The sequence below is a fragment of the Lygodium microphyllum genome, chromosome 13 (assembly GCF_053477565.2).
Source record: "Lygodium microphyllum isolate KBCC chromosome 13, Lygodium_microphyllum_v1.1.10, whole genome shotgun sequence".
NCBI lineage: Eukaryota > Viridiplantae > Streptophyta > Polypodiopsida > Schizaeales > Lygodiaceae > Lygodium > Lygodium microphyllum.
Genome location: NC_141147.1, coordinates 127228814 through 127244725, shown reverse-complemented (window position 1 = coordinate 127244725; position 15912 = coordinate 127228814).

The following is a 15912-nucleotide window of genomic DNA, read 5'->3' as shown; positions in this document are numbered from 1 at the left end:
GCTTGCAATGAAAAGCTCTTTTGAATCCTTGTAGTGGAGAAGCCTGAGCACAACAAATGTTTGCCTACTGACCATTCTGTGAGGTATCAATGGGATATTTCGCTCCTACAATCTGCTGACGGTCATACATAATGATCTATATTCAACATTGTTTTAGATATGCTTGGGTGCCAGGCTTATCCGTAAAATCTGTTAGATATCATTGTAGAGGAAGCTTCCTAGATGCAACAGACCTTGTGAAGACCCCCAGAAAGATGCCTTATAAGCTACCTCTTTTCCAGATAGCTCAAATTTGCTAAGCAGATTGTTGTCTTTGGTCCTGGTCCTCTCACCTTCTCTGATTCCCTTTGTGCAACCTGGCGCCTCAATGTCTTCAGGCAGACCTGGGAAACCTTTTTCACCGCAACCCATTTATTGTTGTCCAGCCGTCCTTTGAAGACCACATTCGATGCCCTCTCACCCCTTCTGACACAATATTGTCAGAATGAAATCCACTGGTTGCTGCCTTGAGCTGCTCTAGAGGTAGGAAGCATCTGTGGACAGAAGCCATGGAAGCAACATCATTAGTCACCAACAAACTGTATCTACTGTTAATAATGATTATTGGGAAGAATGGATGAGAGAGCTGTAGTAGAAAAAAAAAACAGTAGCAGCAGCAGTAAGAGAGCAACAAAAAAGGGGCATCAACAAGTTTTCTGGCCTGCATCTATGCATCAACGGTACCAGGGGCTGCATTCCGTTGGTCGTTCAAGAGCCTGACATCATTCCAGGCCTTGGAGAAGGAAGGCTTATCAAATCTCTACAAAGAGCCTGACATCATTCCTACAAAGGGCCAGGAAGAGGGATTTGTGACTATGCATGCCTTCGCCTTCATTTGACCAAGTCGATCTTGTTCTCTGCATCTCATTTGCCTACTGGTGAAAGACTCTGAGAGCCTATAGGCCAAATCCATTTGGGGCTGCATGCCCTAGGGAACAAGTTATAGCTGAAAGAGAAGGCAAGCAGGAAACATATGTGTTGCAAGAGAAAGCCAAAGAATGGAAGCCTCAGATTGCATTGATGGAAGCACAATGGGAGGAGAAATCTGGCAGCCTGGTCCTTGGATGCTCATAGTCCTCATTTATGCCTAAAGACTCTGTGCCTGCTGTGGATGATCGAATCTCAAATGGCAAGAGCATTAGACCTGCTTCCATTCAATACATTTTGCGCTGATTAGGATAGCAATCTTCATCATTCCTATATCTCCAGCAGCACCTTCAATGGCCTTCTAATTTCTCATTCCTGTTTTGTTTTGATCATTCGGGTAGAGCTGCAAAGTGAGGCTAGAGCTAGGGCTGGAATGCAGGGATGAGTATGCAATGAATGTACAATACAATCTATTTCAATACCCTACAGCTCTTCCCTACTCCTTTGAGTGTCTTGGTGTTGGATATTTGCTCAAATTTTGATGAGAAGTACAAAAGACACTTGAAACAAGGCATTCACTCTTTACAGAGTGTGTCTGGCTGACAAAAAAAAAAAGCATTTCCAGAATTGTCTATACTTATCCATTTGCAGAGCTTGATAACTCATTTGAAAGAGTATTGTATAAGCTTCAAACAAAGCTATAAAGCACTCAATTTGGACAATTGGAGCTCAAGTTATTGAGGATTTTCCACTGCTGTATACTCAGACTGCATGTATAAAATGGGAGACAGACATGGATATTTTGATGGAAGGGTGGATAATCATGCATATAATGATCCATATGAGCAGTATGAAGCTTGTGCATTATGCATGAATGGTGGGAAGCATCAATCTTATGCATATGAGCATGATATGGGTGCAAATAATGCCTATGGCACACACTATGCAGGGTACCAAGGACAGCCAGCTTATGTCATGGATTATCATGAGGAAGAAGAAGTACTAACCCGTCCTTTCTCCTTCAACAATGTTCATGGTACCTACTTATCAAGCCGTATGTTGGATGATCTCACTTCTCGAGGTCTATGCTACAAATGTGGAGAGAAGAATATTATTGGTCATCCAAATGTATGCAGGGCACAGCATGTTAGAATTTCAGTTATCTTAGAATGGCCTACTCCTTTTGGCACCCGAAGAAAGCTTATACCTCATCAAGAGCTGATGGAAATGAAAAGGCAACTCATATGCTATAAATGTGAGGGTCAATGGTCTCCTAATCATGAGAGTTACTGCAGGAATAGTCACTTTGCTACAGCCCTTGTATTGGAGGATTCTAATGTAAATGTATCTCAAGTGGAAGTGCAAATTTGTCATGGACAGCAAGAAGAGGATAAAGATGTTGATAATAAAGTTGAAAATGTAGTGGGAAAGCTTAGGGAAATGTCTCTTAATGCAATGCATGCAGAAATTTGTAAAGAGCAAGCATACTTGGAAGATCAAGAAGAAGATGATGATTCAAATGACCAAGTTGAAGAGCAAGATGATGCAGCTGAAGATGAAGAGCAAGAGTATGCAGATTCAAATGAAGATAGTGCACAAGAAGAGTTTGTTGTAGATATGAACGACAATGTATATGTGCATGATGATGAGTTATCATGGGGTAATGATGAAGACATGTATCAGCCTATCTTTGATCATGATCAGCCCATAGATGATCATGGACTGCGACTACCTTATGATGGCATTTCGACTGAGTATGATTTTGGTTATGGGGCTGATATGACATATGACTTTGATGTGTCATTTCCTTATGATCTAGGGATTTATCTTGTTGATTATGAAATTTTGGATGGATTTCCATATGACCCGAGAGGTTGTGACCATTATTTTGGAGGATTTCCATATGATCCCGGAGGTTATTATGGATGATTGGATGATGATTTGACATCCCTTGACCTACAAATTTGATTGACAGCTTGTCTTCATTGATTTTTTATTTTTTTTTTTAACAGTTGAAGAAGCATGAGCTCATTGTTTAATACAGCTTGCTGTATTAAATTACTGTCATGAAAATAAATGGTCTGACATCATCAAAGTCATCATTTGATGATTGGATATGATGCTTCTAGGTGTATTCTTCAAAATGACACCTCATTTGTTGGATTTGGAGCTATATTTAAGAAGTTATGACTCTTTTTCTATCACTGCCCTTCTATGGACAGCATGAGCAACATGCAGGCAGTCATCAACTTCTTGGACCATGGAATCTTCTTCAAATTGTGCTTTCGGACATTCATGACATATCCATTGTAATATCTTCCCATTTGCAGCTTTGAGGACAAAGCTGATTGAGGCAGGGAGGGTTTGTAATGAAGCAAATGAGGCCAATGGGAAACAATGACTTTGTGATGAAACTAGAGGTCTAGGGCTTAGGGTTTGCTATAAATAGGCAGCCCTAGCCAAAGTTAGGGGCCTTTTGCCATTTGGACATGTTATTCATGTAAGTTTTCTTGGTAGTCACATTAGTTTTCTTGTTCTTCACCTACATGGAGGTGAGTTTCCATGGCACCAGCTTGGGGTGTGTTCCAAGAATCCTTTCTTGTATTCATGTTTTCACCATAGGTTAATGTAGTGATTTCTTCATTTTCCATTGTTCCATAGTTAGATTTTATGGTAGTCTAGGACCTTCATTACACTCTCTCTCTCTCTCTCTATCAATATTACATCATATCCTCACCACAATGCTCTCATAATAACTCTCAATAATCCTTCTTAGGTCGTGGATGCACCTATGAAGAGTCACCAGAGCCACTACAGTGTCTTTTCACAACTCACTACTGTCACTGTCACTCAGTCTTCTCTTCAGTCTTCAACAGCTGCTTCTTCCACTTGTTTTAGCTCTTTTGAACTTAGATTAATCCTTTCCAAAAGTTAGAAAACTTTCCCAAAGTCACGCATACTTTCTACATAACACTTACAGGAGGTCTACAGAACAGTTACAGTACATAGACAGAGCAGAGACAGAGGCTCTACAGAGGGTTACAGAAGGTCATCAGAACCTCATAACTCGTACTCAAACCATTCCAAACTATCAAAAACTATTCAATAGGCTTCCAAAAGATCTCAATCTTCATCAATCATCAATCCATGCTTCATACAGAAGAAAATCAGAAGATATACACAACCAATCAGAACCTCAACAAAACATCATAGAGCTTCATATCTCCACTGAGAATCATCATGAACTTCCAAAACATAATCAATATCATCCAAAACACTCTCAAATACTTCCACTAACAACCATACATCACTCTAAACCCATAAAAAATCAATCATTCAGTCCTAAATTTCAGTCTTTTTCCGCTCTTAACACATAGCCAAGGGTTATAAATAGTATAATTGCTAAAAGAATATAATATTAAGAATCATGAATAGAAAGTACTAGTTCAAGACTGTTTTTGTTTCAACAGCTACCTTGAAAGATTTTAAGTGTTCAAATACATCACTCTTTTCCTTCATGAAATATACCCATAGCTTCCTTGAGCAGTCATCAATAAATGTGACAAAGTATTTTTTACCACCAAGAGATACATTCTGTGTAGGGCTCTAGACATTTGTATGCACAACATCAAGTATATTTCTACTCACATCTCTGTCATGTGAAAAGGGTTATCTTTCTTTCTTACCAAATTGACATGCTTTACACACTTTATGAAATTCTTCAACTCTAAAGGAAGGCAACCCTCTAACCAATCCTTTGGATTGCATTAATTTCAGCCTTTGCACATTTGTATGTCCAATACATTTATGCCATATTTCAATGTTTGCAACCCCTCCATTTCCTTTAGCATACATAACAGTATTCATTGTAAGAATTCCAACATCTAAAGTGAACATGTGGCCAACTCTACTTCCTTTTATGTCCAACTTGCACTTATCATTAAAGTATTCTAAAAAATAACCTTTTGCATTAAATCGAACATGCAACCCTTGCTCTATCATTTGGCCAACAGTCACTAAATTATTTGTGATTGATGGAACATGTAATACATCCTATCAGACTCTTTGTCTGACTGTAAGGACAAGGGAACCTTTCCAATGTGTGAAATTAGGTGACATGAATCATCACCCATCTGCACATAACCCAAATTTTGTAAGTCATGCATCTCTCTAGACCATTCAACATGACTAGTCATATGATTAGATGCACCTGAATTGACATATCATGCATCATCATGTGTCCCCTTTCTTGTAATAGCATTCATCATATGCTGCATAACAAATAGATGCTCATTTCTATCTTCATTTTGTCATGAAGACGATGCATAGTTTCCTTGATGCAATTATGGCTACAATATGATCTATTTTCCACAATAATGGCAAACAATAGTAGAATTTCCAAAACCTCTATTCTACCACCATCCACCTCTTCCTCTAGAGCTCCCCATGCCTTTAAAGTCTCCTCGTCCCCCTGAAACCTACATTTCACCAACTTGTTGATTTAAGCTATTTTGTATATCACTAGTACGTCCCATACCACAGCCTCTCAAAGAGGATCTACCATGTCCCCTTCCCAAACTTGAGTAAAATGCTTCGACTTATTCACCATTTCTTTCAGATGAGTCACCCTACATATTAATCTCTTCGATAATCATGAGAGATATCAACTCATCAAAATCTCAAAATGGCTTCAGTACATATACATAAGTGACAAATGATTTTCAAGCCTTCTCATTATTAAGACCACCCAAAGTAGATGAAATTAAATCATCATCATCAAGCATTGCATCAATCGTTGCTAAAGCATCTGCAATGCTCCTCACCTTCAAAACATATTCATTGATAGATGTTTTCCCTTTCTTCAAGGTATTCAACTCTTGCTTGAGTTGAATATTTCGTGCCTTTTTATTTAATAAAAACATTTTCTAAAAATTTGTCCAAGCTGCATGTGAAGTTTCAGCATTATTGATATATCCTAGCATAATATTATCAATGACTGCAAATAGCCAATACATCACCTTTTTGTCTTTTGCATTCCATTCTTTCCATGCCTTTAATTCATATGTAGTCGGAGGGATACTCAGCTTGAGCTCCTTTTCTTCACCTGAAAAAAACTCATAATGGCCCTTTCCAATGAGGAAGTTTGTCACACGGAACTTCCATGAAGGGTAGTTGTTCTTTTCAAGCTTCTCAATGATGGGATTTCCATTGTTCTTTGCCATGATCACAAAAAAGATACATAACAACAAGTACATCTTCTGCAACCTTTCACAAACAAGTGCACAGCAATACAACAAGCAACCTTTTTTACTGATTGCTCAATAATACATGTAATCTGCAACCTGTTTGCAAATAAAACTTATGTTTACTTCCTCCTAAACACCTCAAAAATTACAGATTTGAAATCTACAACATGTGCATCCACTTTCGGTCGATACAATCTAAATCACGGTATATCTTGAAACTATTGACCACAATCTTGTGGCTCTAAAATGGAGTTTGAAATGGCCTTAGATGCCCAAAAAAGTAACGGACAAGTCCTAAAGGGCTTATGTGCAAAATATATAATGCTCTACTCACACACCAAATCTCATAGCAATATGAGATTTTCACTCTGCCTTGCTTCCGGTGCCTCCACAAGCACTATCCAAGAGAGAAAGTCAAAGAATGGGAGAGCTTCTTACCCATTGCTTGCTTGCTTGAATCCTTGCTTTTTCTCCTTTACTTCAGCCTTTAAAATCAGCCTCTCTCAGTGGTGCTTCTCTGATACCATGTCAAGAATCGTATGATGGTGGGGGGACTTGCTTGAGCTGCTATGCCAAGCACACACTGTATACATAAGAGAAGGCTCACTCAAGAATATAAGAAGAGATATGGAGACCAAAATGTTTTCATGCTGGTTTTTTTTTTTAATTCTTTCATACACAATACAATGTACACAAAGTATAGATAAGATACAACATAAAGGAAAGTGATGTACTAAGTCAAAAAATATGAGCGGTGATTTTTGACTCTGAGAAGTGCTTTAAATTTTTCCAAAAATCTAAATTTCAAGGGAAAAATAGACTTCGTCGAAGGTGGCATAGGCAATTGAGTCGATTTTAAGCAGCAAGCAACTGATGGGTGCCGAAAGTGCTTTAAAGACCTACCGAGTGATGGTTGGGAAATTTTCATAATTTCTTCGGATGTCAGATGAGACCTCTAGAAATGCTTGGGCAACCTCGAGACGGACGCGCATGATTTTTCAGAGTGCGAATCGGATGCCAGATGGCCAAAGACCGGGCAAATGGCCAAACATAGTGAGAAGGGGCCCAAAATGAGAAGTAAAAGGGGGTGACCTTTTGGGCCACCACCCAAAAAAATTATTTCGTAGGGGGGTTGCTTTTTTTTTCAGGTGGAGAAAAAATGACAACGCCTTCTGCTGCGCGACGATTTTTGGAGGGGCAGGGGGTTATGGCACCTCCATATACCCATACCATCTGATCTTACCATTTGATGCATCCTTCCTTTGCTCTCTATCGCCATTCTCCGCTCCTCCAAAGGCTGCCCGGATTGACAGAGCATGTTCTATTCTTTCTCTCTCCTCCCTCTCTCTCCCCTCTATGGGCTGTTCATACGCATTATTTTGAAGGAAGAATCGGGAAAGAGATTGAAGAAAATGATGATGGAGATTAATGGAGATGCTAAAGATTGATGTGCAACATGAAATTAAGAGCAATGGAGGCTCCATTTGCTGGTCACACAGTCATTCAATGCATCTCGGATTTCGTAGAAAAACGATATGACTATTTTTTATGAAGGAAATGAAGGTTTTTTCGATATTTTATGATAGAAATTATGTTCTTCTATGATGAAAATTTGTTTGAGTGCTGAATGTATTATCTTTAATTGCTATTTATAAAAACATCCTGATTTCATAATGATTTACATGCGCTATTTAAATCCCGCAAAACTCGAAATGCGATTTTTAAGGGTAAAATGATGGTTTTGTCGTTTCGGTTGGGTGAAATGTGTTCCTATGGGAGAAAATGAAAAATTAAAATTGAGTTTCAATATGTTAAAATGATTGGTATGGAAAAAATCAAAAAATAATAGCGATTATTGATAAATAAATGCTAAAAATAAAAAAATACACTTCATAAAAATAAGAAAAATATAATGAGTGTTTGTGAATGTATGGTAGTAGTGGAGCATGACGTTTAGCCTCAATTTGCCCTATCTCTTTGTCAAAGTTCGTGATTTATCACTTTTTATACATCAAAACATGACAAAATGAACCCCTACACCTATGCAATGGAAGCACTACTTAAAAGTAGGGGGTGGGGTGTTTGAATGATGCGACTTGGGTGCTATTTATTGCTAATTTTGCTTATGCATATCATGATATAGAGTTTGTTGTATTTTAATGAAGAGGATAGTAGCATAAGCATTGTCTCGGTGCTATCCTTACATCGCAGAAACGAGTTAGTAAATGAGCATTGGAAAGCCTGATTGTGCATGACACGTTTGTGATTGAAAATTATGTTTGAGTACTTTAGGATCATCCATTTTTTCATGTGCATATCAACCATGGTATCAGAATACAAAGAATTGGATGCATAGTACCTCTTTTCCGTGACGATGACCTACGCTTGAGTTTGGGACATGGCCTAAGCTGTAGATTAGTCAATCCTTTTCTTGGAGAATTTTTTGGTAAGGACACATGGTATCTCCTATGGTATCTCCTAGAGTATATTCAAAATGAAAGAGTGAAGCTTGTATCATGTGTAATTTATGTTGGAGCAACACATCATCCCCGAGGTGTAGGAGAGTTGCAATGGAGCCGTAGCGGTCAGTTGAGAGGTACTTTGCTATGTTTGTGCTACGAGGAGGTGTGCCTATATGTTATTGGATCTCCCTCTAAGGAGAAGGGATGGTAAACGTTGGACTATGACCTAATACAAACGCAGAATCGACATTAGCATTTAGTATAGTGTGAATCTTAGACGCTCCTAGCCCGCGAGGATGTGTGGTGGGGGTGTTTGTTGTGTGCATGAGGTCTGTCGGCTAGTGCCATAGCCAATGCCGGCCCATTTTAGGTCCCATCAGTAGTGCATTAGCCGCCAATAAGTGGTGGTTCTAAATCTAGGGTTTCTAGGGACTAAATAGTTGATTTATGTCCTCTGAACAGAACTGTCAAGTCGAAATACAAAAAGAGGAACGTGATGAGAGGGCTAGACGGTGGTTGGAGATTCTAAGATGCTATTCTCGTCAAAGGAGTAGCCCACTACGCATAAGCGGCAGTGGTTCTAATAATCAAAGTGTCATAAGCAACCCTGTGAGTGCAAGAGGAACTCTTAATACTTCCCGTCTTCCAGTCAATCAACCCAATTCAAGTGGGGGTGTAGTTTTACCTACACAAACTCCTGTTGTCAATCCAATTGTAGCCATGGCACAACCCATCGCAATTCCAAACAAGGACACCAGATTTACTAGCATTAGGAGCACCTTTGCCCATTTTCCATGGGTTAGTAGAAGAAGATGGAGAACTCCATCTTAAGGAGTTTCAAACACTCGTGTTCAATGATCGAATCCAAGATGAAGGACACTTAATGATGTTCTTCAATATGACATTAAAAGGATGGGCAACAGTATGGTATCACGGTCTAGAGGCCGAAACCATAACTAGCATTGGCTAATTCTTCATGGCCTTCCGTAGAGAGTTTGCTCCTGAGAGGGGTGGACAATATCAGTTGCGTGTCTTGAATGTAACACGCCAAGAGACAAATGAGAATGTCCAGGCCTATGCCAAGAAACTAAAGCAAGTTCTTGGCAAACTTAATACTTATATCCCCATTCCACTGGCTGCACAATTGCAATATCTCCTATATGTATTAGATTTCAATATCCAAGTGCAGCAAAGTAGTGTTGCTTTGGAAGACATTGACATTGGTATTACCCAAGGAAAAGGAGTAGAATCGCGCTTGCAAATGGCTTATGCAACAAGGATAAATTGGAATGGTAATAATTGGGCACCGACCGACAGGAGTCAAGTAGACCCCATGTCAAATGTGAATGGAAGAGGGAGTATCATGCCAAATTTGCCTATGTTACCAGCTCCTCCCAGTATGACTATGCCTATGGCTATTCAAATGGGCCCACTAAATGGTGGAGGCTAAACAACAAACCCAAACATTTTCCCAGTAGGTGAGCAGCCAATTCTGCCAATTCCTAATCAAGTGTTTAGGCCGATGGGACAATAGATAGATGATCACGCCTATGATTCAAGTGCCTCAAATGTCCTTGGTGAAGTCAAGGATATGATGAAGCACTACACTAACATGATTAGCAAATAGTATAGACAAATAGCTATGGATGTCAATTTCCGTAAGAAGCAGCAAAATTTGATAGGGAGTTGACTCCCTGAAGAGGGTGTCCCCTCAAGATTCAGCTGTAAGTGGTGTCATGGCCACCATTTCCCTAGGAATTGTCTGAATATCAAATGTGATATTTGTGAAAAGTATGGCTAGTTAGCTGCTATTTATTGGAGTAAGATCAGTTCTCTCCAACAAGGGAGTAAAGTGACCGGTCCAGTTAACCATCGCACACAAGGGAATAATCTCTAGCAAGACGATGGACCAAGACCAATACTGCAAAGAGAAAAGGATATTGTGGAGGAGTTGCCTCATGGCAATGGAGTCATTCTTATTGAGGCCGTACGTATCAATGACGCTGAAACTTGTAATCTAAAAGCCGTAACAATAGGTCAAAAGACTAGAGAGTGTGACAAAGGAACTTTAATACCTGTCGAGGGAAACCCTAAGCAAGATACTAAGGGAAAGCAAGTTCTGAATCCTGATATGGAAGGTGGACTTCTAAGGCCTATTGATAGTAAATTTGGTCCCGAGGAGGATAAAGAGTTGGCAAGAAAGAAGGCAAAAGTTAAAAAAGAGGTACCAAAGCCGGTCCAAAGACCAAAGGAGAGAATGGTTTGGCGAGATAAGAGAACTTTGGCTAGCTTTGATTTAGCAAGTTTTCTTTGCACAGTGAAACCACATATGAATCTCTTGCAATTGATTAAACTGTCTCCATGAGTACGCAAGGAATTCAAGAAAATCCTGAGTATTGAGTATATTGTAGAACCTTTGGCCATAGCACGAGTGGGAGGAGATTGATTCAATTATGTTGAAAAGCATTGTCCCATGATTCCAGCATATGTGGATAGAATATTAGTGGAGCATGCTATTGTGGACACTGGATTCTCCGTCAATATCATGAGTTTAGACTTGATGGAGAGGCTAGGTCTAGAAATTCAAAAAGATGGCTCCACACTTCTTAGGATGGCTGATGATATTCTAAGGCAACCAGAAGCTTGCATCACTAAATTCCACGTTACCATTGCAAGCGTGAAATGCTAATTGGACTTTAGGGTGATAAGGTTTGCAGGATGTCCTAGCTATCGAGTTTTGCTAGGCAGGCCATGGATTTTATGAACAAACTGTCAAGTCGATCTACCCACTGGTCGAGTGATTCTAGGTAGAGGTGCCAATTTTGTAATAGTGGATGCTTATCCTAAGTCTCCTCAGAGTGAGAGAGCTTCTTGATCCTCTACTAAACTAGAAATAGTAGATGATCCATCTGGTAGTGAGACGTCATCGAGTGATGGATCTAAAGAAGGGTCCACTACAGAAGAAATTTATCAGATAACATTCAATGAGCCAATAGAGCCTCAAAATAGGATAAGAGACACGGACATTATTGAGTTGGACCTAGGTATGCCAAACGATTCGCGGCCAATCAAACTAGGATCCATGCTCAATTTGGAAGAAAGAGAGGACTATGTGTCCTTAATTCAAGAGTTTTGCAACATCTTTGCTTGGAGCTATGATGAACTTAGGGGGATTCCCCCTAGTTAGGCTATGCATACCATTCCTCTAAAGGAAGGAGCTCGGCCTGTACATCAGAAAGTAAGGCACATGCCTTTTGAACTAAGGGACGGGTTGTTTGAGTAGCTACATAAGTTGCAAAAAGCGGGTTTGATCTTTTCTATTCAGCATACTGAATGGTGTTCACCAGTTTTAATAAGAAAGAAGAATAATGATAAAATCTGGATTTTTGTAGACTTTAGAGAGTTGAATAAGCAAACTATCAAAGACTACTTCATGTTGCCATTTATTGACCAAATTCTGGATCAATTAGCAGGTAGGAAAATATATTCGTTCATGGATTGCTTTGCGTGGTATAACCAAATGGAGATTGCTAAGCAAGACAAGCTAAAAATGATATTTATTACTGCCTTTGATACCTTTGCATACCATGTGATGGCATTTGGTTTATGTAATGCACCTAGTTTGTAGCAAAAAACAATCCACAAGACCTTTGGTGATGTCTCTCTCGAGGAGTTGAAAGCGGGGGGGGGAGGAGCCACCATAAGAGAAAGGCAGTTGATTATTTTGTGAAAGTGTTTTAAGTGTTGCACACAATTTTTCATAGCTCTTAACCCCCGAAAGTGAGTCTTTGGAGTGCCTTATGGGCTATTGTTAGTCAATTCAATAGGGATCGCGATTGACAGTAAAAAAATCAAGGTCATAGTTTTCGTGAGTCCGCCACATACTCCAAAGGAAGTGCATAGCTTTATGTCAATCAGTAGGGTATTATCGGAGGTTTTTCAATGCCTTGGCAGAAAGAACGTTGCCACTAACCCCTATTGTCATTTAACTATCAGTTTGCATGGAGTGATGCTTGGAAGATATCTTTTAATTATGTGAAGCAGGATCTTACCAAAGTACCTATTTTAAAAGTATCTAAAATGGGTGAAATGTTCTATATATTTTTAGTAGCCACCATGTATAGTCTTAGTTGCTGCTTATCCCAAATTTGGGAGAAAAAATGGTACCATCCGATAGCCTTTGCGAATCGGAAGTTGGGCATATCAAAAATTAAATATACCTATATGGAGAGGTTGTGCCTTGCGATGGTATTTGCAACCAATTGTTCAGGCACTACATTCTTTATGAGAAAGTGATTTTTTATACGAAGGCAAAAGGACTTTGATTGTTGTTGAACAAGTTACAACCACCTGATCATTTAGTAAAGCGGTTAATCACTTTGCAGGAGTTTGATTATGAGATTAAGAGCAAGCCACCGAAGCTACAGGGCATTGTAGAATGTCTTGTGGATTTCAGAGAGCCAAAAGAGGTCTTGGCTAAAGAAAGTGACATGGAAACGTTGTTTAAGATTGATATGTTGCTATTGCCTCATGGTATGCTGCTATAACGCACTATCTATCTACAGGAGATACTGGAGCTACTCTATCAAAATCCAAGAAGAGGAAAATTAAACAGCAGGCTTTGAAATTTTCCTTGATTGCAGGAACACTATATCGATAGGGTGTTGATGATATCTATCGCCGATGTGTGATGCTTGACGAGGTTCCATTTATCCTGGAGCAGTGCCATGACTCTGCTTGTGGGGGGGCACTTTGTTAGGCGATTGACGGCACAGAAGGCTTTAAGAGCTTGATATTGGTGGCTGTCCATCTTCCAGGATTCATTTGAGTATATTAAGAGATGTGATACATGTCAAAGACATGATAGTAGAGAGAATAGGAAGCGCCTACTTACTCCGATTATGGCTACCCTTCCATTTGAGAAGTGGGGCATCAACTTTATGGGTCCTATACCCTGTCGTCTACTACTGAGAAGAGATACATTATAGTAGCCACTGTTTACTTCACAAAGTGGTCAGAAGAACGGGCAACGAGGTAGGACAATGCAAAAGATGCAACGAGGCAAGACGATTAGTTCTATACTACGATGTATGTAGGGAGCTATTTCCCATGAATCTAGAACCTAGATGGAATGGCCCTTACAAGGTAGTTAGGATAGGTAAAAATAAGTCCATGGCTTTACTAGCTGATCTACATGGAATGAAATCTAAAGATAAGGTTAATCTTAGTAAGATTAAAGCTTATCGATTTTGAGTATGCTAACATGCTAAATGCATTGTAGGTCCATATTGGGGTTGATCTGAGACCTGTAGGAGAGCTTAAACTGGTTGATGGGGCGGTTAATCCCTTATTTGAAGCACCCATATCTATAGCAAATATATCATTAGGGAAGCTTATCTGGTGGAGCAAAGGATACAAAGTGACTGAGCAAGAAGAGGGTACCTTTGTGTGGGAAATCAAAGTTTTCTACCATCACTATTTACAAATCTTGACAAGCATCCCTATTGAGTTTAATGAAGAAGGTGGGATGGAGCCGTCAGTTCATCCTCTAAATATATTGAATTTTTACTATCATAATTACGAATAGAAGAGTTCCTGATGGCTGGCTGTGTAAACCCATTGTGGGCGTATACATTATACTTTGATGGAGCATCCAGGGGTCCTAATAAAGGGAGTGTTGGAGTAGTTATCCAAGATCCCAAATATAGAGTTGCAATGAAATTAGCTATTTATCTCGGGGTAGGATTGACTAACAACATGGCAGAGTATAAATCCTTGATTATGGGACTGAATATTGCCAAGAAAGGTGGTATTAGGCAGTTGTTAGTAAAAGGAGATTCCCAGCTGATCTTAAATCAACTAAATGAGACATACACAGTCCAGAATCCTATCCTTTGCGTGTATCATCAAACTGCTATGACCCTACTTGATGAATTTGCGAGTGTATCTCTTCAGTTGATCCCACGTTCTTGGAATGAGTTTGCGGATTACTTACCCAATTTTGCTTATGAAGAGGACCTCTTCTTCAACTGTGGTCCTAGTCCGGATGTTGACATTGATAATGAGATCGGACGTGGTCCCTTGTGGGGAATTTTATCAGACCACATGTGATATGGCAGGTGATGGTTGATATGGGTAATGCGAATAGTCACCAAGACCCATCTACCACTATTATCTTGGACCCATAGGTTGATTAGACGACATGTTATGTGTACACATATTGCTCTATATGCATGAGGGATGGGTCACAACTTGATGCATTTAGTTTAGGGCTAAGAGTTCTATTTTTTCACTTGGAATGGAGTGTATTTTTGCATATCTTCATGTTTTCAAGGAGGGATATATCTGTGTTGGTTTCCTTCATTTCTTTAGGCCAAGAGGGCCAGTTGCTTTAAGGTTTTAAAGTTTGATTTCTTTAGGCTAAGAGGGCCAGTTAGCTTGCAATAAAATGTGCTATTTCATTAGGCCAAGAGGGCCATTTAGTTTACAGTAAAATGTGCTATTTCATTAAGCCAAGAGGGCCCTATATCTATTTGGTGTAGGTACGTTTAATGGTTTTTTGTTTTAGTGATTGCATCATACAGGTTGACGAAATCTTTAGACGAAGGCTTTGCTGCTGGAGAGAAGCTTCTTGTGGTTATTCTAGGTGGTTTCATTCCCCTTTCCGAGTCTTTTACATTTTCCCTTAAGCAATTAATGATATATGTGTGTACGTAAGGGGTATTTTCTTTTTGTTTGTTGGGGACCGGCAATGAAGGCATGAAGTTCCAGGTTTAGGTTATGTATGTCTAGGGGAGGTCCGAGTAGTCATTGCCTCTTGTAAAGGCATTGTAAGGCATTGAAAGACCTGTTTTAAATGGAAGTTCTAGTGACCCTATTCTACTGACCTGCTAGGCGGCCATTCTAGGAGTTTCTGTTAGTTGTGAGGCAGTTTGAAAAGCCTGCCAGACAAACTGATGATACAAAGAAGAAAAACCCTAATTATCTGAAAGAAAATATATAAATATGCGAAGGTGTGTAAAAAGGGGTTCTAACCCCTATAAAAATAGAAAAGGAAAGAAAGAAAATTCCTAGAGCAATTTTTCATCGCCTTGCGAAAGCTTGTTAGGTTCCTGGGGACGAGACAAGACCAGCGCTAATGCCTTGTCTTCCTAGGGGTGGCAACTAGTTGAAAAGCACAGAAAACTAAGGAAGGTTGGAGCAAAAATAAAAGTGAGTGTTAGAAAAGGATTAAGTGTCGCCTTGCGAGGGCTTGGTAGGTTCTTGGGTACCAAGACAAGACCTAAGGCCAATGCCAT